Here is a 27,364-nt window from a genome sequence, read left to right on the forward strand (position 1 = left end):
ACGGAGTCTCGCTCTGTCACCCAGGCTGGAGTGCTGTGGCCGGATCTCAGCTCACTGCAAGCTCCGCCTCCCGGGTTCCCGCCATTCTCCTGCCTCAGCCTCCCGAGTAGCCGGGACTACAGGCGCCCGCCACCTCGCCGGGCTAGTTTTTTTTTTTTTTTGTATTTTTTAGTAGAGACGGGGTTTCACCGTGTTAGCCAGGATGGTCTCAATCTCCTGACCTCGTGATCCGCCCGTCTCGGCCTCCCAAAGTGCTGGGATTACAGGCTTGAGCCACCGCGCCCGGCTATTCCCAGACATTTTCTATTGCAGTAACTGGGGCAGGGCAAAGGGAGTGGCAAATTGCTGCATATATAATAATACACATTTAATCCCTGCTGCTTTTCAAACCGGAAGATGAGTATTTTGGAGAATGCCTTTAAGAGACAAAGGAGGCCGGGCGCGGTGGCTCACACTTGTAATCCCAGCACTTTGGGAGGCTGAGGCGGGTGAATCACCTGTGGTCGGTCAGGAGTTCAAGACCAGCCTGGCCAACATAGTGAAACCTGGTCTCTACTAAAAATGCAAAAATTAGCTGGGCGTGGTGGCGGGCGCCTGTAATCCCAGCTACTCGGGAGGCTGAGGTAAGAGAATCCCTTGAATCGCTTGAGCCACTGCACTCCAACCTGGGCGACAGAGACTCTGTCTCAAAAAATAAAATAAAAGAGAAAGGATAGTATGCCCTGAGACCACTGGAAATAACACTTTCGAATGACAGTTGTTTTCAAGTTACGGAGGATAACCAGCTGAAAAGTCTTCCAATATAGAAGAACAAAACAATGGCTGCCTTTCAGAGAGCAGCCTATGAACCATTCCTTTTCACTTAGGAATGGTTCATTTCGTTACTTTTTATTTTTCTTAAGAACAATAGTCAAAAAAACCAAATAGGATAAAATCATTACTCAAAGGAGAAAGTTACAATAATAGATAAATCTTTCAGGAGGAACAGGGAAACTATTCCACTAGAATTTCAAATTTCAGAATTTTTGCAGACATTTAAGGAAGCCATCTCTAATGGAGGGCTTTCATTCCCTGTATTTGCTACATCTATGAAGAGGTGGAAATGAGGGACAAGGATTTATTTTCCTTTCTATCGCCTGTACGTTGCTACTCACTTCACTATACATTCCAGGAGGGAATTCACTCTTTTTTTTTTTTTTTTTTTTTTGAGATGGAGTCTCACTCTGTTGCCAGGCTGGATCGCAGTGGCACAATCTCGGCTCACTGCAACCTTTCTGGGTTCAAGCGATTCCCCTGCCTCAGCCTCCCGAATAGCTGGGACAGCAGGCACATGCCATCACACCCAGCTAATTTTTGTACTTTTAGCAGAGACAGGGTTTCACCATGTTGACCAGGATGGTCTCGATCCCTTGACCTCGTGATCGATCCGCCTCGGCCTCCCAAAGTGCTGGGATTACAGGCGTGAGCCACTGTGCCCGGTCTCATCTTTTTTTTTAACCATTACATCGCAAGTGCCCAATACAGTGCCTGACTTGTAGTAAGACATTAGTAAATGTTGCAAAATAAGTAAATGATTAATTCCAGCCCCCCTTCACTTTATACCTATTGTCTCCTAACCTAATTTCTTTACCTCTAATTTCTTCCCCCTCACATCTTTCTCTTTTTGAGACAGAGTCTCGCTCTGTCACCCAGGCTGGAGTGCAGTGGCACGATATCAGCTCAGTGCAACCTCCGCCTCCCAGGATCAGGCGATTCTCTTGCCTCAGCCTCCCAAGTAGCCTGTGCCACCATGCCCAGCCAATTTTTTTGTATTTTTGGTAGAGGTGGGGTTTCACCATGTTAGCCAGGATGGTCTCGATCTCCTGACCCGACAGAATCTAACTTTGTTGCCCAGGCTGGAGTACAGTGGTGTGATCTCTACTCACCGCAGCTTCAACTCCCTGGGCTCAAGGAATCCATCCACCTCAGCATCCCACCTAGCTGGGACTACAGGCACATACCACCACAACCAGCTAATTTTTTTTTTTTTATTTTTAGTGTAGAGATGTGGTTTCATTATGTTGGCCAGGCTGGTCTGGAACTCCTGGCCTCAAGAGATCCGCCCACCTCAGCCTCCCAAAAGTGCTGAGATTACAGGTGTGAGCCACCGCGCCAGGCCCTCAAATCTATTCTGAATACAAACATCCAGATAATTTCTCAAAGCCCCTGATGTAGCTATTTTATAAAGTTTGAGGGTTGTTTTTTGGTTTTTTTAGGGAAAATTTGTCATAGTGCTAAGATCTCTCAAAAATGCCAGCTAGGGGGAGGGTATGGTAGCTCACACCTGTAATCCCAGAACTTTGGGAAGCTGAGGTCGGGGGATCGCTTGAGCCCAGGAGTTCCAGGCTGCAGTAAGCTGTGATTTTGCGACCGCACTCCAGCCTGGGTGACAGAGCAAGATCTTGCCTCTAAAAACTAAACAAGAAGATACTAAAAAAAACCTTAATCTTTTCATTCAAAAAAATTGCTTAAGGTCCAGGCCTGGTGGCTCACACCTGTAATTATATCACTGAGCAAGACCTAGCCTCTTAAAAAAACCCTGTCTCTCTCCAAAAAAATACAAAAACTAGCCTGGCCTGGTGGTGCACGCCTATAGTCCCAGCTACTCGGGAGGCTGAGGTGGGCCCTGAGGCTGCAGTGAGCTGTGATCACACCACTGCACTCCAGCCTGGGTGACAGAGTAAGACCCTGTCTATAAATAAATAAATAAATAAATAAATAAATAAATAAATAAAATCCTTCACAGAACTCGCTCACAAGGAACTCAATCAACTTTTTGTCTCCTTACTCCAATCACTCTCTAGAGCTTCATAGGTGCCAGGATCACCTTCTGCCTGAAACATTCCTCAAGTATAGCCATCCAGCTTTCTTTCCTGTCCTTACTTAAATATTGCCTTCATGGCGAAGCCTCCTCTTCAGTGATTTACACTCCCTGTCTTTATCTTTCTCCTTAGGGCTTGCCATCATCTTAGATACTATGGTATATATTTTCTGTTGCCTTGTCCCTCAAGGTAAGCTTTCAGAGGGCAAGAATTTTTGTCTGTTTTCTTGATGCTTTGATCCCCAGAGCCTAGAACAGGGCCTGGCATGTAAAGGGAACTCAAATATTTGTAAAGTGGAAAAATAAATTTTCTGTGGAATCAGTAAAAAGCCCTCCATAAACTCACACTGCAAGAAGTCACAATTGTTTGAGATGACCCAGCCATGAAATCCAAGCCCTTTCCCTCAGCTATTCCTCCCACCTCTGCCTCCAAAAATGACTCTGCCCAGCCCAGGCGTGGTGGCTCATGCCTGTAATCACAGCACTTTGGAAGGCCAAGGCGAGTGGACCACCTGAGATCAGGAGTTCGAGACCAGCCCACCCGTCTCTACTAAAAATACAAAAATTAGCTGGTTGTGGTGGCACACACCTGTAATCCCAGCTACTTGGGAGGCTGAGGCATGAGAATAGCATGAACCTAGCCGGTAGAGGTTGCAGTGAGCTGAGATCACACCACTGCACTCCAGCCTGGGCGACAGAATGAAACTCTGCCTAAAAAAAATTAAAAATAAAAATAAATTACTCTTCCAAAAGGAGGCCAGTCCTCCTCACACTCACCTTGTGTTCTTCACTGCCATTGCTCCTCGTTAAACCACATATAGGTGTTCCTATGAAGAAATGGCCCTCCGCAGGCTCCGCAAATGATGCCGATGCTTCTGTCCAAAGCCATGCAGTTTCAAGAAAAAGCTGGGAAATTTTTCAGAGCCTGAGTCGCCAACCCACACTCCCCTTCCTCAGGGAAGTTGGTTGTTGTTTTGTTTTTGTTTTTGTTCTCCAGTCCTTGGGTATCCTTTCTTACCATTAGACCTTGGGAGAATAGGAGGTACCCTGTCAACCAAAAAGAGCCCCCTAGTTACTAGTATCAAGGAGGAGATGTTCACCAAGAGGACTTCTGTCTCCTCCCTCCCAGGAGATCCTGGCTTGCTTGCTTTCTCTCTCTTTTGCTCTCCTTTTTTTTTTTTTTTTTTTTTTTTTTTTTTTTTGCTCTTGTTGCTCAGGCTGGAATGCAATAGCTCAGTCTTGGCTCACCGAAACCTCCACCCGCCAGGTTCAAGCAGTTCTCCTGCCTCAGCCTCCCGAGTAGCTGGGATTACAGGTGTGTGCTAACGCACCTGGTTAATTTGTGCATTTTTAGTAGAGATAGGTTTCACCATGTTGGTCAGGAACTCCTGACCTCAGGTGATCCACCCACCCCCAGCCTCCCAAAGTGCTGGGATTACAGGCATGAGCCACCACACCCGGCTATTCTAGCTTTGTTATACAAATAATCCGTCTTCTTCCCGGAGATCAGCTTTGTATACCTGAGCCTCAGGAAGGGGCAACTGGAATGGAAAAAAAAAAAAAAAGAATCCATTCAGGAGTGTGCCACTCCTACCACTTTGCATAACCAAAAAGCCCACTCACGTAACTCTTTGCAGCCCAAAGATTTGCTTCTCCTTCTTAAAAAAAAAAAAAAAAAAAGAAACTGTTTTTACTAAATTGTACGATAACACATATTTTTGGAACTCCGCAATCTCATCTTCCTCTGAGAGTTAGGTACTACAGTCAGCGCAAGGCAAAAATCTCACATAGTAAAATTCATCCTTGAAAATTACCTAAATTACCCATAAAGCATAATATACGTTGTTTTGTATATACAACCTGGACACAATATGTCTATATTAATGATATGTTACTTATAGTTAGTCATAAATTAAATTTTCACTTTTCATCTCTTGGAGCCCTTCAGAAATTTTATGAAGATTGTAATAACTGGTTAGCTTTTTCAGTTTCTTTTTTTTTTTTTTTGGCAGGATCTTGCTCCATCGCCCAGGCAAGAGTGCAGTGGCACAATCACAGCTCACTGCAGCCTCGACTTTCCAGGCTCAAGTGATTCTTCTGCCTCAGCCTCCCGAACAGCTGGGACTACAGGCATGTGCCACCACACCTGACAAATTTTTGTATATTTTGTAGAGACGGGGTTTCTCCATGTTGCCCAGGCTGATCATCTTCTTTATATACAGTATAGTAATCACCTTCTTTGTCCAAGTTTTGCTAGAGCCCTCAATAAATCATTCAATTTCTTCCTCCAGGAAAATGAATACACTAGCATGCCACCCCATCTGACACCCAAACAATCTCTCTGTGATTGGGGAATCATTAAAGTCCTTGGCACATTATTTCCATAGGTTTTGCCAAAATGCACCTTTCAGGATTGATTGAATCATTGGCCACGTACTTCAACAACTTGAGTGGAAAGTCCTGCCAGCGCTCACACCATTTACACTGTTCTTTCTCTCCAGAGCTGCTACATTTAGTTCTCAAAAGTCAAATGCACTTATGATGCAATATAACGAACTAGCGTTGGTTTTATATTTTTAAAAATGTTTAAACTAAGGTAATGCAAAACAAAGCAAGTAAGCCTTCAGTCTTGTTTTCATCTCAACATTTCCCTGCTCACAAACCTTAGGACTATTGTTTTACCTACTGAAAATGTCCCTGTGTTTTAGTTTGGCTGTTGAGGCATATTACAGTGGGATCCCATAAATTTAACGTTTTAACCATTTTTCCTATACTCCATATCATCCCACCAAAGTGTTCTTTTCCCTTTCCCCAACTCTAACCCTTATTTCTCCATGCCCAGTAGCCATTCTTCAAAGTTAAATGTTTACCCTTCCAAAAAGCTTTGATTGAACATCCAATTCTTTTGTGTGTGTGTGTGTGTGTGTGTATGTATGTGTGTGTCAGCACATTACTCTTGTCGCCCAGGCTGGAGTGCAGTGGCACCATCTCTGCTCACTGCAACCTCCAGCTCCCGGGTTCAAGTGATTCTCCTGCCTCTGCCTCCCGAGTAGCTGGGATTACAGGCACGAGCCACCACACCCAACTAATTTTTTTATTTTTTAGTAGAGATGAGGTTTCACCATGTTAGCCAGGCTGGTCTTGAACTCCTGACCTCAGGTGATCTACCCACCTCGGCCTCCCAGAGTGCTGGAATTACAGGAGTGAGCCACCACGTCCTGCCTGAACATCCAGTTCTTAAGTGATATTCATTCACCTCACAAATATTGTTTAGTTCCTGCTGTATACCAGGCACTGTTCTAAATTATTTTATTAAATAACACAAAGATAACTATTGTGGCTCAACAGTAATTGAGCCACTGTGGCTCACCTATAATCCCAGCACTTTGGGAGGCTGAGACAGGAGGATCCCTTGAGGCCAGGAGTTTGAGACCAGCCTGGCCAACATGGCGATACCCTGTCTCTGCTAAAAATACAAAAATTAGCCAAGTGTGGTAATGCCAGCTACTTGGGAGGCTGAGGCAGGAGAATCGCTTGAACCCAGGAGGCAGAGGTTGCAGTGGGCTAAATTGGTGCCACTGCACTCCAGCCTGGGTGACAGAGTGAGACTCTGTCTCTAAATAAATAAATAAATGATACAGAGAGATTAACATTAATACAGAGAGCTTAAGAAACTTCTCCAGGCTGGACATGGTGGATCACACCTGTAATTCCATCACCTTGGGAGGCTGAGGTGGGAGGATCTCTTGATTCCAGGAGTTTTTGACCAGCCTAGGGAACATGGCAAAACCCAGTCTATGCAAAAAATACAAAAATTAGGCTGGGCTTGGTGGCTGATGCCTGTCATCCCAGCACTTTGGGAGGCTGGGAAGATCACTTGAGGTCAGGAGTTCCAAACCAGCCTGGCCAACATGGTGAAACTCCAACTCTACTAAAAATACAAAAATTATCTGGGCGTGGTGTGGTACACCTGTAATCCTAGCTACTTGGGAGGCTAAGGCATGAGAATCGCTTGAACCCGGGAGGTGGAGTTAGCAGTAAGTAGAGATCGCGCCACTGTACTCCAGTTTGGACAACAGAGCGAGAACCTGTCTCAGGAAAAAAAAAATAATAATAATAATAAGTAAGTATATATATATAAGCTGGGCAAGGTGGCACATGCCTGTAGTCCCAGCTACTGGGGAGGCTGAGGCAGGAGGACAGCTTGAGCCCAGGAGACGGATGTTGCAATGAGCCAATTTGCACCGTTGCACTCCAGCCTGGGTGATCAAGTGAGGCTTTGTCTCAAATAAATAAAAAAATGGTAACTATTACTATTCTCATTTTACCAGTGAGGGATTACAGAGACCCTGTCTAATTAAAAAAAACAAAAAGGAGAACCAGCTTGTCCAAGGTTACATAGTAAATGATGGAGCTGGATTCGTACCCAAGCTGTCTGGCCTTAAACCTCTATTTCAAAATACAGATTTCCACTAAATGAAGTCTTTAAAATGTTTCTGGAAAACAGGTAATCCTAAAGGAGATCTTAATTTCTCTTGCGAGGACTTAAAATTGAGATTTGTGTTCCTGACAGGTCTCAGCATCAAATCATGGCTATGACAAATATTAAACTATGAAAGGAAAGTAGAATTTTATGATCCTCTAAAACAGTACATGGAGAACAGTGGTTCAAGCTCATCTGGTTTCATCTTGTTTTATGGATGAAAGAACAGAGGTTCGGTTAAGTAAGAACAAAAACTCAGATTTCATTACTTGCCCAAGACCATACAGGTCCAGTCCTCTTGCCTCAGTCATTCCATTTATAAATGAGAAAGACTGTCTATAGTCCCAAAATAGGAACTCCCTGATTTATTATTTATTTATTTCCAAATTCCTTCTTCCCTCTCTTTATATTCCTTCTTCCCTTCAGTCCTTCCATATTAAACGTTGATTGCCTATTTTTAGGTAGTAAATCACCCATTCCTTGTTTCTGAGCTCATGTACCATGGTGAAATGTATCAGGAAGTATGCAAGGACCTTACGAAAGTGGAGTGTGTTCAGTCATGCACATAACCATAACCAACTACAGCAAAAACCCTGCCTGCTAACACAGATTCCTCTGGGATAGTGAAATGTCAGGCACTTAGAAAGAAATTATTTGAGTGCTGTGGCGCTATCTCAGCTCACTGCAACCTCCGCCTCCTGGGTTGAAGTTCAATTCTCATACCACATCATAATCTATCCTGCATATGTGTTAGTCCGCTCTTCTAGAGGACACAGTGTAAGGAACTGTTCCTTCTACTGGGACAGAAGGGCGCCAGAGTGGATGAACGTTGAGGATAGCTGTGCCTTTAAAACTTTCAGAACAGGCTGGGCACCGTGGCTCAGGCCTGTAATCCCAGCACTTTGGGAGGTCAGAGTGGGAGAATCACTTGAGGTCAGGAGTTCAAGACCAGCCTGGCCAACATGGTGAAACACTGTCTCTCCTAGAAATACAAAAATCAGCCAGGTGTGGTGGCGGGCACCTGTAATCCCAGCTACTCAAGAGGAGGAGGCAGGAGAATCGCTTGAACCTGGGAGGGAGAGGCTGCAATGAACCGAGATTGGGACACCGCACTCCACCCTGGGCAACAGAGCAAGACTCTGTTTCAAAAATAAATAAATACATACATACATAAAATAAAACTTTCATAACAGACAATAGAAGTGGGTCTAAGAAAATTTGTGAGGCTTGGACTGGCCCTCTTTCTTCCCTGTTTTTCCTCAGGATACCCCTTATATTACATTTTGTCTACATACTTGGTTTTCTCCGTTATTTGTTCAAAGACTGTCTCTTCAAACTACTTCAGATTATGCTGTCATTATCAAAAGCACCCCATTGGTACACACCTCTTCCCACCAGGTATGCAGAGATCCTTCACATTGAAATTACTTCTTTCTTTGATCAAAATACTCATTCCCCAAGTAAATTCAAGTTTAATATTAGGAAAAGTATGCTTTTTTTTTTTTTTTGAGACACTCTTGTCACCTGGGCTGGAGTGCAGTGACACTATCTCGGCTCACTGCAACCTCCGCCTCCCAGAATCAAGTGATTCTCCCATCTCAGGCTCTCGAGTAGCTGGGATTACAGGCACTTGCCACTATGCACAGCTAGTTTTTTGTATTTTTAATAGACACAGGGTTTCACCATGTTGTCCAGGCTGGTCTCAAACTCCTGACATCATGATTTGCCCTCCTCAGCCTCCCAAAGTGCTGAGATTACAGGTGTGAGCCACCACAGCCAGCCAGGAAAAGTATGCTATTTAAAACGTACTTTTATTTTATGTTTTATAATATCCAGAGTAAACCATAGCCCAAACAAAGCCTTTGTTGGAATAAGAAAAAGGCATTGACTCTACTTCCATCTGTCAGAAAATTATCTTTTTTTTTTTTTTTAAATATATACCAGTTTTTTCCTATGGCCGAGACTAGAGTGCAATGGTGTGATCACAGCTCACTGAAGTCTCGAACTCCCAGGGTCAAGTGATTCTCCCACCTCAGCCTCCTGAATGGCTGGGACTGTAGGCATGTGCTACCACATCCAGCCAATTTTTTAATTTTTTGTAGAGGCAGAGTCTGTCTATGTGGCCCAGGCTGATCTTGAATTCCTGTTGTCAAGTGATCCTCTAGCCTCTGCCTCCCAAAATACTGGGATTATAAGTATGAGCCACTGCACCTGACCCAGAAAATTTTTTTAATATACCAATTTTGTTAAGGCAACACGTTGTTGCCATCTGTTAGAAAAACATCATAATAAACACACACATCTGTGATATCTGCAGTGTAAAGCATGCCTGTCCTCATGTAGCAGCTGTGCTGATACAGTCTTCCTTTCTTGTCTTTTGACAAGAGGAGAATCCTCAGTTAACTGTGCAACTTGGGGCATATTTCATAGCCTCCAAAGTCTTTTTCCTCATCTTTGAATTTGTTGTAATTATGTCTACCTTGCATGAAGCTGAGAATTAAATGAGATGGTCAGCTGGGTGCAGTGGCTCATGCCTGTAATCCCAGCACTTTGGGAGTCTGAGGTGGGTAGATCACTGGAGGTCAGGAGTTTGAGGCCAGCCTGGCCAACATGGAGGAACCCCATCTCTACTAAAAATACAAAAATTAGCTGGGCATGGTGGCAGACACCTGTATTTACAGCTACTCGGGAGCCTGAGACAGGAGAATCGCTTGAACCCAGGAGGCAGAGGTTACAGTGAGCCGAGATTGCACCACTGCACTCCAGCCTGTGTGACAGAGTGAGACTCTGTCTCAAAAAAAAAAAAAAAAGAAGTGGACCCTAATTTTCTTCGTTTTGTGGGCTGAACTTAGTTACTTGTTCTTAACAAACAAAATAAAATGGAAATGATGGTGTGCAACTTCAGGCACTAGGTCACAAAAAGTTATTATGGCTTTCACCTTGATACTTCTGCAATTGCTATGTTGCAAGCCTGTGGAGAAACTCATTTGGCAAGGAACTGAAGCCTTTGGTCAGTAGCCACATGAAAGAGCTTGGAAGTAGATCCTGCAGCCTCAGTCACGCCTTCAGATGAACGCAACCCTGGCCAACATTGAGTGCAACCTCCTTAAAGACCCTGAGCCACACAAACCCAGCTTAGCCTCTCCTGACGTCCTCATCCACAGAAACTATGAGACAGATGGTTGCTGTTTTAAGCTACTCAGTTTTGGGGGTAATGTGTTCCACAGTAAGTGATAACTAATAAAATCACCCTGTATGTATTAGACAATGTTCCAGGCACTGAGGATGTAATGATGAACAGTACAGACACAATCCATGCGCTCATGTGGCACTTACATTCTAATAGGGATGACAGAATATAAACAAGTAAAGGAAGAAATAAAGCGAGGTAGCAATACATACTCTAAGAAATACAAAGCCAGCCCAGGCACAGTGGCTCACACCTGCAATCCCAGTGCTTTGGGAGGCCAAGACAGGCGGATCACTTGAGGTCAGAAGGTTGACACCAGCCTGGCGAATGTGGTGAAACCCTCTCTCTACTAAAATACAAAAATTAGCCAGCAGTGGTCGTGCACACCTATAATCCCAGCTACTCGGGAGGCTGAGGCAGGAGAAACGCTTGAACCTGGGAGGTGGACGCTGCAGTGAGCCAAGATCACACCACTGCACTCCAGCCTGGGCAACAGAGTGAGACTCACTCTCAAGAAGAAAAAAAAAGAAAGAAATACAAAGCCAGATGGAGATATAGAGAGTTCCTAGGGATTGAAGAAGAGACGTGGTGGTGAAGCATTTTTAGATAGGATGTAGCTTTAAGTAGAGACCTGAATGATATGAAGGAAGAATTATACCATTATGTGATGGAATAGTTTTGGTTTTTGTGGTGATCATTGTTTTTTCAGGCAGATGAAATAAACAATGTAAAGACTCAAAGGCAGAAAAAAACTTGACATATTCTAGGAGCAGTCAGAAAGCCAGTGTGGCTTGGGAGGAGGAACCAGAAAGAGTGGTATGCAATAGGGTCTGTGAGTAGCAAGACAGACCATATCCCTTCCCTTTCTGAACCCAGCCAAAGCCAACCACTGAAAAGGGAGTAACACCCATGTTCTTTACTGTGAGCCACAAAGCCTCTCTCTCTGCCTCATCCCCTACCATGCTACCCACCTCGGTTATTGCATTCTGGGCACACGGGCCTTTGGTTAGCATTTATCACGTCCAAAAATACCTTGTTAATTTTCTTACATACTTGTTTATTTTGTGTTTTCTTTTTTTCTTTTCTTTTTTTTTTTTTTTTTGAGACAGAGTCTCACTCTGTCGCCCAGGCTGGCGTGCAGTGGCGCGATCTCGGCTCACCGCAAGCTCCGCCTCCCGGGTTCACGCCATTCTCCTGCCTCAGCCTCCCGAGTATCTGGGACTACAGGCGCCTGCCACCATGCCCGGCTAGTTTTTTTGTATTTTTAGTAGAGATGGAGTTTCACCGTGTTAGCCAGGATGGTCTCGATCTGCTGACCTCGTGATCCACCAGCCTCGGCCTCCCAAAGTGCTGGGATTACAGGCGTGAGCCACTGCACCTGGCCTGTTTTCTTTTTTTTATTTTAAATTTTTTTATTTTTGTGGGTACACAGTAGGTGTATATATTTATGGAGTATATATGTTATTTCGATACAGGCATGTAATGTGTTAATAGTCACATTGGGATAAATAGAGTATACATTACCCCAAGCATCTATCATTTATTTATGTTACAAACATTTCAATTATATTCCTTATTTTTTAATGTACAATAAATTGTTGTTCAGTATAGTCACCCTATTGTGTTGTTAAATACCAGATCTTATTCATGCTAATATATTTTCTTTTTTAAAAAATCTAACTACATTTTCATACCCATTAACATTCCCCTGCCCCCTGCCCCCACTCCCCTTCCCAGCCTCTGATAACCATCATTCTACTATTTCCATGAGTTCAGTTGTTTCCATTTTCAGCTCCCACAAATGAATGAGAACATGTGAAGTTTGTTTTTCTGTACCTAGCATATTTCACTTAACATAATATCCTCCAGTTCTAACCATGTTATTTCAAGTGACAGGATCTCATTCTTTTTTATGGCTGTATAGTACTCCATTGTGTATATGTGTCACATTTCCTTTGTTCATTCATCTGTTAATGGATGCTTAGGTTAATTTTAAATCTTGACTATTGCAAATAGTGCTGCAAGAAACATGAGAGTGCAGGTATCTCTTCAATATACTGATTTTCTTTCTTTTGGGGATATACCTAGCAGTGGGATTGTCAGATCATATGGTAGTTCTATTTCTATTTTTTGAGAACCTCCATATTGTTCTCCATAGTGGCTGTACTAACTTCATGCTTGTTTCTTTTGTCTCTTCCTATTACAGTGTAAGCTCCACCAGAGCAGCAGACTCTCATAAAGCCTTGTGGGATGAATGAAAGGAGTGTCATCCCTTAAGACATTGGCAACAAAATCATCGCCTGACATATTATACTACAAGTGCCTGCAGTAACCTATGCATAGAGGGGCAAATGAACTCCCACAGGAAGGTGAACAATCCCTGAGCCAGAGATAATTGGAACTCTGGCAGTTTGAGTGGACACTCAGTCACACACTCACACACTCACTCACAGGGTTATGCAATTCCAAAAATTATGTGTTTGGCTCCAGGCAGATACATTTTTCTCCTCTAAGTCCAAAATAATGATAGAAATGCATACATCTAACAGACTATGATGGCAGAATTATTTTTCTTAAAAGGATGTGTAATTTATCATACTATCAAATACCAGAATAAGATACTTAATATTATGAGAAGCTTTCAGAGCAAAATGCAAATCCTGTCATTTACTTCCTATGTGACTTAGGCAAGCTACTTAACCTCTCTAAACTTCAGTCTCTTCATCTGTAACTAAGGAGATTCTAATACCTACTTACAATGGCATCGTTGTAAAAATTCAATTAGATTCCAGAAAGTTCTCAGACAAACAAAAATAAAAACGCTGAGTGTCAAATGATCACAGGAGCCAAATGAAAGAGCTCCCAATGGCTTACCCTGGAACATTTTAAACAACAAAATAAATGAAATAGCATTGGACTATATAACTCAAAGTGAAAAATAAATATCCATAATTCTATGGTGATATAAATAATAATTAAATAAGTAAATGTATGGGGAAGAAGAGACAAATCTCCCATGCAGAAGGACTTTAAATAATTTATGTAGATACTCAGCTCTCAAAGAGAGAGACCATAACCCTTCAGTCTTTAAGTGTGGGCTATGCATAGTGACTTCCTTCCAAAGCGTACAGTATCAAAACAAGGGTTGAGGGAAGAGTAACTTTATGGTGAAGAGACCTAACAAATGCTACTTTAGCCTGGTGATCAAGTTCAACATCAACAGTGATGAATCATGTTGACACTATGTAATATGACAAAAGTGGTACTTTACCTCTGTTTTTCCTCCCTAAAACCTGTAACACCAGTCTAATCATGAGAAAAATATCCAGTTAATTTCTGTGTGTGTGTGTGTGTGCGCGTGTGTGTGTGTGTGCGCGCGCGTGTGTGTTGAGACAACCGAGTCTCGCTCTGTCACCCAGGCTGGAGTGCAGTGGCATGATCTCGGCTCACTGCAAGCTCCGCCTCCCAGGTTCATGCCATTCTCCTGCCTCAGCCTCCCGAGTAGCTGGGACTACAGGTGCCTGCCACCACGTCCGGCTAATTTTTTTTGTATTTTTAGTAGAGATGGAGTTTCACCGTGTTAGCCAGGATGGTCTCAATCTCCTGACCTCGTGATCTGCCCGCATCAGCCTCCCAAAGTGCTGGGATTACAGGCCTAAGCCACCGTGCCTGGCCTCAGTTAATTTCAATAGAGGTGCATCCTACACAATAATTGACCAGTACCCTTCAAAACTTTCAAGGAAAAATGAGGGAAGTCTGAAAAACTGTCCCAGGCAAGAAGAGACTAAAAAAAACATAACATTGGCCGGGCACGGTGGCTCACGCCTGTAATCCAGCACTTTGGGAGGCCGAGGCGGGCAGATCACGAGGTCAGGAGATTGAGACCAGCCTGACCAACATGGTGAAACCCCATCTCTACTAAAAATACAGAAATCAGCCAGGCATGGTGGTGGGCACCTGTAATCCCAGCCACTCAGGAGCCGGGCATGGTTGTGGGTGCCTGTAATCACAGCTACTCAGGAGCCTGAGGCAGGAGAATCAGTTGAACCGGGGAGATGGAGGTTGCAGTGAGCCGAGATCATGCCATTGCACTACAGCCTGGGCGACAGAGTGAGACTCTGTCTCAAAAAAATAAATAAATAAAAATAAAAATTAAAAATAATATAATGCAACCTAATGATTATTAGATACCTAATGTTCCAGGGATGGGATACTGAAACAGAGAAAGACATTAGATAAAAACAAAGAATATCTGAATAAACTGTGAACTTTAGTTATTAATAATATATCAGTATTGGTTCATTAATTGTGGCAAAGGTACCATGCTAATCTAAGATGTAGATAATAGAGGAAATTATGGTTGTGGGGGTAGAGTCTATGAGAACTTTCAGTGCTATGCTCTCAATTCTTCTGTATATTTAAAACTATCCTAAAAAATTGAAGCCATCCAGATGCGGTGTCTAACACTTGTAATCCTAGCACTTTGGGAGGCCGAGGCAGGTGGATCACCTGAGGTCAGGAGTTCAAGACCAGTCTGGCCAATGTGGTGAAACCCTATCTCTACTAAAAATACCAAAAAAGTAGCTAAACGTGGTGGTGTGCACCTGTAATCCCAGCTACTTAGGAGGCTGAGGCAGGAGAATTGCTTGAACCTGGGAGGCAGAGGTTGCAGTGAGCCAAGATCACGCCACTGCACTCCAGCCTGGGCAACAAGCACGAAATTCTATCTTTAAAAAAAAAAAAAGTTTATTTAAAAAAATGCAATTAGAAACTGTAGGTAAAATAGACATAAAGTTTTTTTTTGTTTTTAAAGACGGATTGTTGCTTTATTGCCCAGGCTGGAGTGCAGTGGCACAATATCAGCTCACTGCAACTTCTGCCTCCCAGGTTCAAGCAATTCTCCTGCCTAAGCCTCCTGAGTAGCTGGGATTACAGGCACACACCACCACACCCAGCTAATTTCTGTATTTTTAATAGAGATAGGTTTTCACCATGTTGGCCAGGCTAGTCTCAAACTCCTGACCTAGTGATCCACCCACCTTGGCCTCCCAAAGTGCTGGGATTACAGGCGTGAGCCACTACACTTGGCCAGATGTAAAGTCTTTTTTTTTTTTTGAGACAGAGTCTTGCTTGTTGCCCAGGCTGGAGTGCAGTGGCCCACTCACTGCAATTTCTGCCTCCCAGGTTCAAGCGATTCTTCTGCCTCATTCTCTTGAGTAGCTGGGATTACAGGTGCCCGCCACTGTGGCCAGCTAATTTTTGTATTTTTAGTAGAGACAGGGTTTCACCATCTTGGCCAGGCTGGTCTCAAACTCCTGACCTATTGATCCACCCACCTTGGCCTCCCAAAGTGCTGGGATTACAGGCGTGAGCCACCGCACCCAGCCCAGATGTAAAGTCTCAGCACAGTGTCTGTTATTTATCATGGATACTGTAATGTAGGTCATCTACTCTTAGAGATCATTTGTAGTAAAATTATTATTATTTTATGGGCCTTTAAGAAAGAAAAACTGCTGCCAATTAAACTATGACAAAATGCCTTAATACTGGTCCTGTGAGATGTATACATCAGTCATGCCAGCCTCCCATTGCTTTGAAACAACTTCATCACTTATGACTGTCTTACTTTCTTCCATCTCATAAAGAATTTAGTCATTCCTTTGTAGAAAAAAATCATGAAATTAGTTACTCCCTGAATAACAAATATTTGCTTCACTAAATATCAAATGTATGTCCCACTGCTCTGTGTCTGTCCTTTCCTCATAAACAACAAATTTGTGTTTCAACAAAAAGTTGCAATACCACTTTTTTTTTCTTTTTTTTTTTTTGAGATAGGGTTTCACTCTGTCACCCACACTGGAGTGCAGGAGCACAATCATAGCTCCTCACCGCAGTCTCAACCTCAAAGGCTCAAGGGATCCTACTGCCTCAGCCTCCTGAGCAGTTGGGACTACAGGTGTGTGATAATTTTGGTATTTTTGGTAGAGACCAGGATTTCGCCATGTTGCCTAGGCTGGTCTTGAACTCCTGGGCTCAAAGTGATCATGCCCACCTTGGCCACCCAAAGTGCTGGGATTACAGGCGTGAGCCACAGTGCCAAGTCACCATCTTCATCTGAACATTTTAAACAGCAATTAAACCCAACACCTGTAGTACTAACAATGCACATAACTGAATTAAAGTGACATAAATTTGAACAATTATGATCAAGTTTACCTGTGCAAGTCAAAGACAGTTAGGTCACAAATGCTGCCTGGCAGATAGTAATTTTAACCTGTCATGCATGATAAAATATAAGTGACATCCTAATTTCAGAAATGTTGGCACCGCAGTGGCTCATGCCTGTATCCCAGCACTTCGGGAGGCTGAGGCGGGTAGATCACCAGAGGTCAGGAGTTCAAGACCAGCCTGCCAACATGGTGAAACCCTGTCTCTACTAAAAATACGAAAATTAGCCAGGCATGGTGCCATGCACCTGTAATCCCAGCTACTTGGGAGGCTGAGGCAGGAGAATCACTGGAACCCGGGAGGCGGAGGTTGCAGTGGGCCAAGATCACACCATTGCACTTCAGCCTAGGCAATAAGAGAGAAACTCTGTCTCAAACAACAACAACAAAAACTACTAGGTGTGGTGGTGTGCACCTGTAGTCCCAGTTACTCAGGAGGCTGAAGTGGGAGGATCACTTGAGCTGGAGAGGTGGAGGTTGCAGTGAGCTGAGATCCGGCCACTGTACTCAAGCCTGGCTGACAGAAGGAGACCCTGTCTCAAAATAAATAAATAAAATAACTAAAAAGTAATTTCAGAAATGTTAAAATGTGGAAATGAAAAGTGTAACTGGCCAGGCACGGCGGCTCACGCCTGTACTCCCAGAACTTTGGGAGGCTGAGGCGGGCTGATCATTTGAGGTCAGGAGTTCGAGACCAGCCCGGCCAACACGGTGAAACCCTGTCTGTACTAGAAATACAAGAATTAGCCAGGTGTGGTGGCACACGCCTATAATCCCAGCTACTTGGGAGGCTGAGGCACGATAATGGCTTGAAACCAGGAGGCAAAGTTTGCAGTGAGCCAAGATTCCACCACTGCACTCCAGCCTGTGTTACAGAGTGAGACTCCATATCCAAAAAAAAAAAAAGAAATGTGTACCTTAGAGGGTTTAGATAAGTGACTATGGTACAGCCATAAAATGGAATAATACATTGCAGCATTAAAATGAATAAGATGACCTTTTTTTAAAAAAAAGCTTTTAGTTTATTAATCTTCTCATGAAAAATCCACAACAACCACAGATAACATCATTGCAGCACCTTTATTCCTTCGGCTTTTTGCCAGCACCAACGTTGGCTTTTGCTGTCCCCTGACTGCCTTCATTCTGTCCTTGTGTTCCTTTCGTTGGTTTCTTGAGGTCTTTTTCTTCTCATACAGGCCATGTCTTGCAAGTCGATGTTTGGGTTCATTTTTCTTTGCATAACCCAGGGAATCATAAATCATGCCAAAGCCAGTTGTCTTGCCACCACCAAAATGAGCTCTGAATCCAAATACAAAGATGTCATCTGGTATGGTCTTGTACATTTTGGCTTGTTTTCCCTGAATTTCTGTGTTAGGCACTGTTGCCTTCCCAGGGTGAAGGACATCAATGACCATTTGTTTCCTCTGAAGTAGTCAGCTGGACATGAACTTTCTAGTGCGGATAGTTACCATGTCACTCATGATGACAGTCTATCCGCAGAAAGCCAGGGAGAAAAAGAACAGATAGACCTATTTTTATTTACATAAAAAGATATCTGAGACATGTTTAAAAAGTAAGTCACATATGATCAATTTCTGTAAAATAAAGACTAATAAATATACTAATGTTAATATACGCACAAAAAGATATATGAATTTGTGAAAATAATATGTTTTGCTTACATAATCAGTAAAGAAAAAAGAATATAAGCAATCAGTAAATCTTTGAATAAATTTAATAATATTCACTGGTAAAATTTCTTCATTTTAAAAATGGTTTTAAGCAAAACAAGTTAACTGTACCAGGACCGGTTCTAGGTGTTTTCCGATGCATTCTCTTAGCTAACAATGATAACAAAAGCTGACTAACCACTTAACACAACGAGTGGTTAAGGGAAATTCCTGCATAGCATAAAATTTTGAGCTAGATCTCTAGGCCAAATTTATTTAGTACAGTTATGATATAAAGGATGATAAGCAATTATGATCTAGGCCAGGCTCAGTGGCTCATGCCTTTAATCCTAGCACTTTAGGAGGCTAAGGCGGGTGGATCACCTGAGGATAGGAGTTCGAGACCAGCCTGGCCAATATGGTGAAACCCTGTCTCTACTACAAATACAAAAATTAGCTGGGCTTGCTGGCATGTGCCCATAATCCCAGCTACTCAGGAGGCTGAGGCACAAGAATTGCTTAAATCCCGGAGGCAGAGGTTGCAGTGAACTGGAATTTCACCACTGCGCTCCAGCCCGGGTGACAGAAAGAGCCTCCATCTCAAAAAAAAAAAAAAAAAGTATCTGAAATACTGTACTAATTTGTAACCCATCTTAGGTCGGGCACGATGGCTCATCCTTATAATCCCAGCACTTTGGGAGGCTGAGGCAGGTGGATCATCTGAAGTCAGGAGTTCAAGACCAGCCTGGCCAACATGGTGAAACCCCTGTCTCTACTAAAAATACAAAAATTTGCCAGGCATGGTGGTGCACGCCTGTAGTTCCAGCTACCTGGGAGGCTGAGGCAGGAGAATCGCTTGAACCCAGTAGGTGGAGGTTGTAGTGAGGTGTGATCACACCACTGCACTCCAGCCTGGGCAATAGAGTGAGACTCTGTCTCAAAAATAAATGAATAAATAATGTGTAACCCATCTTAAAACACCATTTTGTGAAATATTATGCTGCTATAAAAATACACTAATTTGTTTATGTTTTTGAGACAGAGTCTTGCTCTGTTGCCCAGCCTGGAGTGTAGTGGCACAACTTCGGCTCACCACAGCCTCCACTCCCAGGTTCTAGCAATTCTTGGGCCTCAGCCTCCCAACTAGCTGGGATTACAGGCACATATCACCACACATGGCTAATTTTTTATATTGTTTTGTTTTGTTTTGCTTTTTTGAGACAGAGTCTCACTCTGTCACCCAGGCTAGAGTAGAGTGGCCCAATTTCGGCTCACTGAAACCTCTGTCTCCTGGGTTCAAGCGATTCTCCTGCCTCAGCCTCCCGAGTAGCTGGGATTACAGGTGTGCACTACCATGCCTGGCTATTTTGTATTTTTAGTAGAGACGGTGTTTCACCATGTTGGCCAGGCTGGTCTCAAACTCCTGACCTCAAGAGATCCATCCGCGTTAGCCTCCCAAAGTGCTGGGATTACAGGCATGAGCCACCACACTCAGCCAATTTTTTGTATTTTTAGTAGAGACAGGGTTTCACGATGTTGCCCAGCCTGGTCTCGAACTCCTAAACTCAAGCAATCTGCCCTCCTTGGCCTCCCAAAATGCTAGGATTACAGGCATGAGCCACCATGCCTGGCCAAGAATACACTAATCTAACTCAAGGATTTAGACAAATATGTGCTATCCTTAAAGAACTGACAAAAAGGTTCTATCCTATTTCCACTTAAGAGAAGTGAGTCAATCAATGGCCAAAGGACAGAAAATGTGCTTAGCAGAACCAGTTTTGTTCACTTTAGTTCAGTCTCTCTGTTGGTCCTGAATATTTAAAGAACGAATGGACTTTCATACTGATTCTCTACTAGAACCTCATCATATTACTTATACACAGACACACATAGGCATCTATGTGCATGCGCACACATCCAACTTGCTTATTCCCACTATTACACCAGTACTCACTCATCTAGAGCTGATAAAACACCAAATTATATGGGCACCCATCTAAGCAAATTAGGAAGTGTTGCTTTTCCTGCATTTGCAAAACAAATCCAACATTTTAAAAACACAGCCTAACACTGTTTGAGCTTTTGAAATGAGGAAACAGATGACTAGCTTAAGGAAATCCTAGACCAGATATTTATAAGTTCCAAAGATATCACAGTTGTTGTGCTTCTTTTTAAAACAAGCCTTTTCTAAAGAAGAATTATGACTAATTAAATATGACTGCATGAGCATATGCAGGAAATTTGATAAAAATCCAACAAATTAGGGCACAGTCCAGGAAAATCTCTTGGGGGTTATGTTCCTTGCAAGTAGATAAACATCTTTCTTTCTAAAGGTTAATGTTCTTTAAAGAGTTCAAAACTGGCATGATAGGAAGATGGTGCCATTTTGTACGTGACATTTTTGCTATTCCTTTCTTGTCAAAATAGAAAAATATTCAGAAAAGTAAAGGAAATTAATTTGTAAACACTGAGTGTAGAGGAGAGTTTAAATTTTTTTTTTTTTTTTTTTTTTTTGGAGACAGAGTTTCGCTCTTGTGGCCCAAGCTGGAGCGCAATGACTGCAACCTCCACCTCCCAGGTTCAAGTGATTCTTCTGCCTCAGCCTCCCAAGTAGCTGGGATTACAGGCATGCGCCACCACGCCTGGCTAATTTTGTATTTTAGTAGAGACAGGGTTTCTCCATGTTGGTCAGGCTGGTGTCGAACGGCTGACCTCAGGGATCCGCCCACCTCAGCCTCCCAAAGTGCTGGGGTTACAGGCATGAGCCACACCCCCTATCCTGGCCTAATTTTTTTTTTTTTTTTTTTAGAGAAGGTCTCACTGTGTCACTGAGGCTGCAGTGTAGTGGCACGATCACAGCTCACTGCAGCCTTGATCTCCCAGGCTCAAGCAATTCTTCCACCTCAACTATCTAAGCACCTAGGACCACCTGTATGCTCTGTCACGCCCCATTCCGCTAATTAAAAAACAAAATTTTTTTTGTAGATACGAGGGTCTTGCTATGTTACTCCAACTCCTGGGCTCAAACTATCCTCCCACCTCAGCCTCCCAAAATGCTGGGATTTTAAGTGTGAGCCATGCACTCAGGCCTTAAATTTTTTTTTTTTAATCCTGAATCACAGGATCAAAAATAAACTAATTCTCTGGATATTATTTTGCTTGCTACAACAAAAGTTTGCTTAAAGATTTTGCAGGCCGGGCATGGTGGGTCATGTCTATAATCCCAGCTACTTGGGAGGCTGAGGCAGGAGGATGGCTTGAGAGACCCTGTCTTAAAAAACAAACAAACAAACAAAAAAACTGCAGATCACAACTGCTGTAATGCAAACAAAAGTATCTATAGCTCAGTAGGGTTTAACTTCTTATCAAATGTTATAGAATACTTCTATTTGCTCCTGAATACTGGGTTCCATTACTGCTTTGCATCTGTCTCTGGGAATTATGTTACAAAAGGCCCAGCTTTGCTTATGTATTACTTTGTTTCACTATTTTCCAGTTCTTAATATAATATGCTGTTAAGGTCCACATTCAGGAAAAAGACAAATCACTGAAAATGACAAAGTATCAAGTAGAAGGGTCATGTAGTGAACAAATTAAAAGGATTATTTTATTTCATAGCACCATCACAATAAAAACCATAATATACCCTTTTTTCCTTCATTTCTCCAAGAAAAAAACTATATCCTTATAAATAATGATGTACTCTATTGTAAAAGAAGATATTGTATTAAATAAACTTCAACTGATAATCTTTATCTTAGAGCTACACAATTCCCACTTTCCCTTATACTATAAACATTCATAATAAGAAATTGAAATTTTCATAGAGACAGATTTTAACTTACTTTTAACTTGAATTTTTTAAGGTTAGGGACTCAGGCCAGGCATGGTGGTTCATGCCTGTAATCCTAAAAATTTGGGAATCTGAGGTGGGCGGATCATTTGAAGTCAGAAGTTTGAGACCAGCCTGGCCAACATGGTGAAACTCTGTCTCTATTAAAAATACAAAAAATTAGCTGGGCGTGGTGGTGTGTGCCTGTAATCCCAGCTACTCAGGAGGCTGAGGCAGAAGAATCACTTGAACCCAGGAGGCAGAAGTTTCAGTGAACTGAGATTGTGCCATTGCACTCCAGCCTGGACAACAGAGCAAGACTTTGTCTCAAATAAATAAACAAATAAATAAATAAATAAAAATAAAGATCAGGGACTCATACATAAAAGGCTAATTTCCTTCATATAAATATGTGCCTCGCACAAATCATTAAGAGACTGCCTTCATTCAAAAATGGACAAAAGTATTAATATTTATACTGCAGACATGCTCATACATTTGTGAAATAATGTATATATAAGTAGTTCTTTGTACCATTGTTTATAACAGCAAAGGATTATAAATAACCCAGAAATAAATTATGGCATATCCATACAATGGAATACTGTGGAGCTGTAAAATAAAAATGAAGCAGCTTTCTATGTGGCAATATGGAACAACTACCAAGCTACATACTGAAGAAAGCAAGGTCTAAATGATGTGTATAATATGCTGCCATTAGTGTGGAAGGTAAAGATTTATGGATAATTGTAAACGTAATCTGAAAATACAATATCTCTGAAAGAATATTTAAGTAACTAGTAACTGTGCTCTCTCCAGGAAATGCACTGGGTAAGAAAGCACCAGGGGAAGAAGGGATATTTACTTTTCACTGTGCTGTATATTCTTTTTCATCCTTTGAAGATATCACCAGGAGGATGTGACTTTAATTTCCCAAAGGATTGGTGGCACTGATCTGAGGATTGTGGAAGAGACTCTCAGCTACTATTCCTACTCAGTCCTACTGAGTTATAAAGATGGGCTGTGGCAGCAGCCAAAGGCTTGAAGATCAACAGGCAGGTCTTCAAGAAGCTGTTCTCCATTTCACCTTCGTAGAGCCCTTTGCAGAGCCTTTTTTTTTTTTTTAAATATATATATATATTTAGTGCTTTTTATTTCCTCAAAAAACTCCTAGTCTAGCCAGGCACAGTGGCTCACACCTGTAATCCCATCACTTTGGGAGGCTGAGGCAGGTGGATCACCTGAGGTCAGGACCTGGAGGCCAGCCTAGCTAACATGGCAAAACCTCGTCTCTATTAAAAATGCAAAAATTAGCCAAGTGCGGTGGCGCACACCTGTAGTCCCAGCTACTCAGGAGGCTGAGACAGGAGAATCTCTTGAATCCAGGAGGCAGAGGCTGCACTGAGCCAAGATTGCACCACTGCACTACAGCCTGGGTGACAGAGCAAGGCTCAGTCTCAAAAACAAACAAACTGGAAAAGCTCCTAGTCTATCCTACCCCCAAGAAATGCATCCTTCATCTTTAGTGAAAAAAGGGATTGTCCAAATTTTAAAGTTTTAAAATCCATTTTAAGTCAACATTTTTTGCAGAATGTATTTTTCTGTATTAGTTTATTTTATTTATTTATTTATTTTGAGGCAGGTTCTTGCTCTGTCACCCAGGCAGAGTATAGTAGTGCCATCACGGCTCATTGCAGCCTTGACCTCCTGGGATCAAGCAATCCTCCTGCCTCATTTTTTATTTTTTATTTTTTTCAGATGGAGTCTCACTCTGTTGTTCAGGAGTGTAGTGGTGTGATCTCAGCTCCATGCAACCTCCACCTCCTGGGTTCAAGCGATTCTCCTGCCTTTGCCTCCCAAGTAGCTGAGATTACAGGTGGTACGTGCCACCATGTCCAGATAATTTTTTGTATTTTCAGTAGAGATGGGGTTTTACCGTGTTGGCCAGGCTGGTCTTGAACTCCTGACCTCAAGTGATCCATTCACCTCAGCCTCTGAAAGTGATGGGATTACAGGCATGAGCCACCACACCCGGCCTTTTCAAAATGTTTTGTAGAGACAAGGTCTCACTATGTTGTCCAGGCTGGTCTCCAACTTCTGGGCTGAAGTGGTCCTTCCGCCTCAGCCTTCCAAAGTGCTGGGACTAGAGGCGTGAGCCACCACATCTGCCTATCTAGTTTTTAATTTGTATACATTCATGGGGCACAAGTGCAATATTGCTACATTGGTATAGTGCATTGTGGTAAAGTCAGGGCCTTCAATACATCTATCACTGGAGCAACACACATTGTACCCACCAAGCAACCACCCATCATCCATCCCCCTCCCACTCCTCCATCCTTCTGAGTCTCCACTGTCCATCTACATACATTTATTTTATAAGTTCATTTACATTTATAGTATTTACTCTTATCAAGTCAATCATGGAGAACAATAAAGTCTAAAGTCATATTGATGAATGTATAAAATAGAAATCGGGAATTATGTGTAATCATTTGTCTTACATCTGCCTCTGCTTCAAATTTTTTTGTTGTTTGTTTGTTTTTTGGTGGGTTTTTTTTGTATTGTTTTTTGAGACAGGGTCTCACTCTGTCACCCAGGCTGGAGTGCAGTGGCACGATCTCAGCTCAGTGCAACCTCTGCTTCCCAGGCTCAAGGGATCCTCCCACCTTAGCCTCCTCCGAGTAGCTGGGACTATAGTCATCCACCTCCATGCCCAGATAATTTTTTTTGTTGTTGAGACGGGGATTTCGCCAGTATATATTGCCCAGGCTGCTCTGGAATTCCTGAGCTCAAGCAATTTTCCTGCCTCAGTCTCTCAAAGTGCTGGGATTACAGGCATGAGACACCTTGCCCAGCCCAATTGACTTTTATACTTTGTTTTGATGGTATAGTATCACAATACTCAGCATACAAGCATGGAGTCACAAGAAGTAATAGATGTTGGTGTTTTATGTTGTTGTTGTTGTTTTTAACAGCATGCCTTGGAACTTCAAGTTGCTCTTTAATTAAACTCATTTAAAAATACAGATCTGTAATAAGAAGTCTGTTTCAAAATTGCATCACTAATAACATCTAACAATGATCTTATAGACGTCAGATGAGAAACACCCAAAACTTACCGTAAGCATGAGATCTGTCTATAAGATAGCATTAGTTGGCATATGTTGCTCTGTATTACAAATTATTATTATTATTATTATTATTATTATTATTATTACTATTACTGAGATGGAATCTCACTCTGTCGTCCAGGCTGGAGTGCAGTGGAGCGATCTCGGCTCACTGCAAGCTCCGCCTCCCGGTTTCACGCCATTCTCCCGCCTCAGCCTCCCAAGTAGCTGGGACTACAGGCGCCCGCCACTACGCCCGGCTAATTTTGTTTTTGTATTTTTAGTAGAGACGGGATTTCACCGTCTTAGCCAGGATGGTCTCCATCTCCTGACTTCATGATCCGCCCGCCTCGGCCTCCCAAAGTGCTGGGATTACAGGCGTGAGCCACTGCGCCCGGCCCGTTTTTTTTTTTGAGACGGAGATTCACTCTTGTTGCCCAGGTTGGAGTGCAGTAGCTCAATCTCAGGTCACTGCAACCTCCGCTTCCCGGGTTCAAGCGATTCTCCTGCCTCAGCCTCCCGAGTAGCTGGGATTACAGGCACGCAACACCACGCCCCGCTAATTTTGCATTTTTAGTAGGGATGAGGGTTCTCCATGTTGGTCAGGCTGGTCTCGAACTCCCGACCTCAGGTGATTCGTCCACCTCGGCCTCCCAAAGTGCTGGGATTATAGGTGTGTGCAACCATGCCCGGCCACCACAAATTAATTTTTATCCAAAGCAAATGAAAATTCAGAACCAGAGTTATGACGCATGAAGCAAGTCATCTGAATCAAAGTGTAGCACACTGGCTTACAAGCCACACATCTTTTGGCAAAGAAAAATTACAAATTTGGCCAAATAATATTGGTATTTTATTAGACATCATGTCTAACATGGTAAAAGAAAAACTTCAGCTGAATTAAATTTAAAGGAGCTTGAGCAATGAAGGATTTGCAAATTGGGCAGCCCCCAGGATCACAGCAGATTCAGAGAGACTCCAGGGGTGCCTCGTGGCCAGAACGAGTTTATAAACAAAAAAGGGAAGTGATATACAGAAATCAGAAGTGAAGTAAAGAAACAACTGGATTGGTTACAGCTCAGCGTTTGTCTTATTTGAACCCAGCTTGAACACTTATCAGTCTATGAGTGGTTGAAGCATGGCTGTTGGGATTAGCCAAGACTCAGTGATTGTTACAGGTGCATACTCCTAAGTCAGGTTTTCAATCTTTTTATCTATTAAGTTAGGTTGCAGTTCATCCACAAGGACTCAAATATAGAAGTATGGAGTCCTTCTCAGGCCATATTTAGTTTGCTTTAGCAGACTTAGTGCACATTGTGTCACCCCTGGAGTTGTACTGCTCAGAGATCCATTGCAGGGAGAATTTGCTGAAGAATACAATCAGCTGACGCTCACCAGTTGTAGCACCTTTGGGATCTGTCACAGCATTTCAACTCAGGGCACACTCATTCTAGGCAGCTCTCAGCCAATGACTGAGCATGACTTGGAGCTTGGGGCCTGGCCATTTTTGCCCAATGCAGAAGTCCTCTATAGGCAAACTTTGCATTACAGCTGTCTATTGGATAGGTCAAGACTTTCTCAGGGCTGCCCCAGAGCTCAAAGAGCTGCCTTTCCAATTTTCAGTCCTTCCCTCACTCCTCTCACAAGTGTCAGATGTTTATCACAGACTAATGACTTTTCCTGACTTCTCTTTCTCTGCCCTCTATCTTTCAAAGGTCTTATCCCCAATACATTTCTTGTCCTTCTAATTCTACCTTGGTGTCTGCTTCCCAGAGGACATGAACTGGCATACGCATATGAAAATATATTCACTTAAAATAATTTTAAATTTAGTGATATCAAACACATAATCTTCACTTTTTTTTTTTTTTTTTTTAGAGTCTTGCTCTTGTTGCTCAGGTTGGAGTGCAATGACACCATCTCGGCTCACTGTAACCTCTGCCTCCAGGGTTCAAGCGATTCTCCTGCCTCAGTCCCAAGTAGCTGGGA

The 27,364-nt window shown here is 42.8% G+C and overlaps 1 pseudogene; it reads right to left on the bottom strand.

Moving 5' to 3' along the window:
- Positions 1-17,840: 17,840 nt before the first annotated feature.
- Positions 17,841-18,489, bottom strand: LOC112424897 (small ribosomal subunit protein eS24-like; annotated as a pseudogene).
- Between the last annotated feature and the right edge of the window lie 8,875 nt (positions 18,490-27,364).

The sequence above is a fragment of the Macaca nemestrina genome, chromosome 12, assembly GCF_043159975.1.
Source record: "Macaca nemestrina isolate mMacNem1 chromosome 12, mMacNem.hap1, whole genome shotgun sequence".
NCBI lineage: Eukaryota > Metazoa > Chordata > Mammalia > Primates > Cercopithecidae > Macaca > Macaca nemestrina.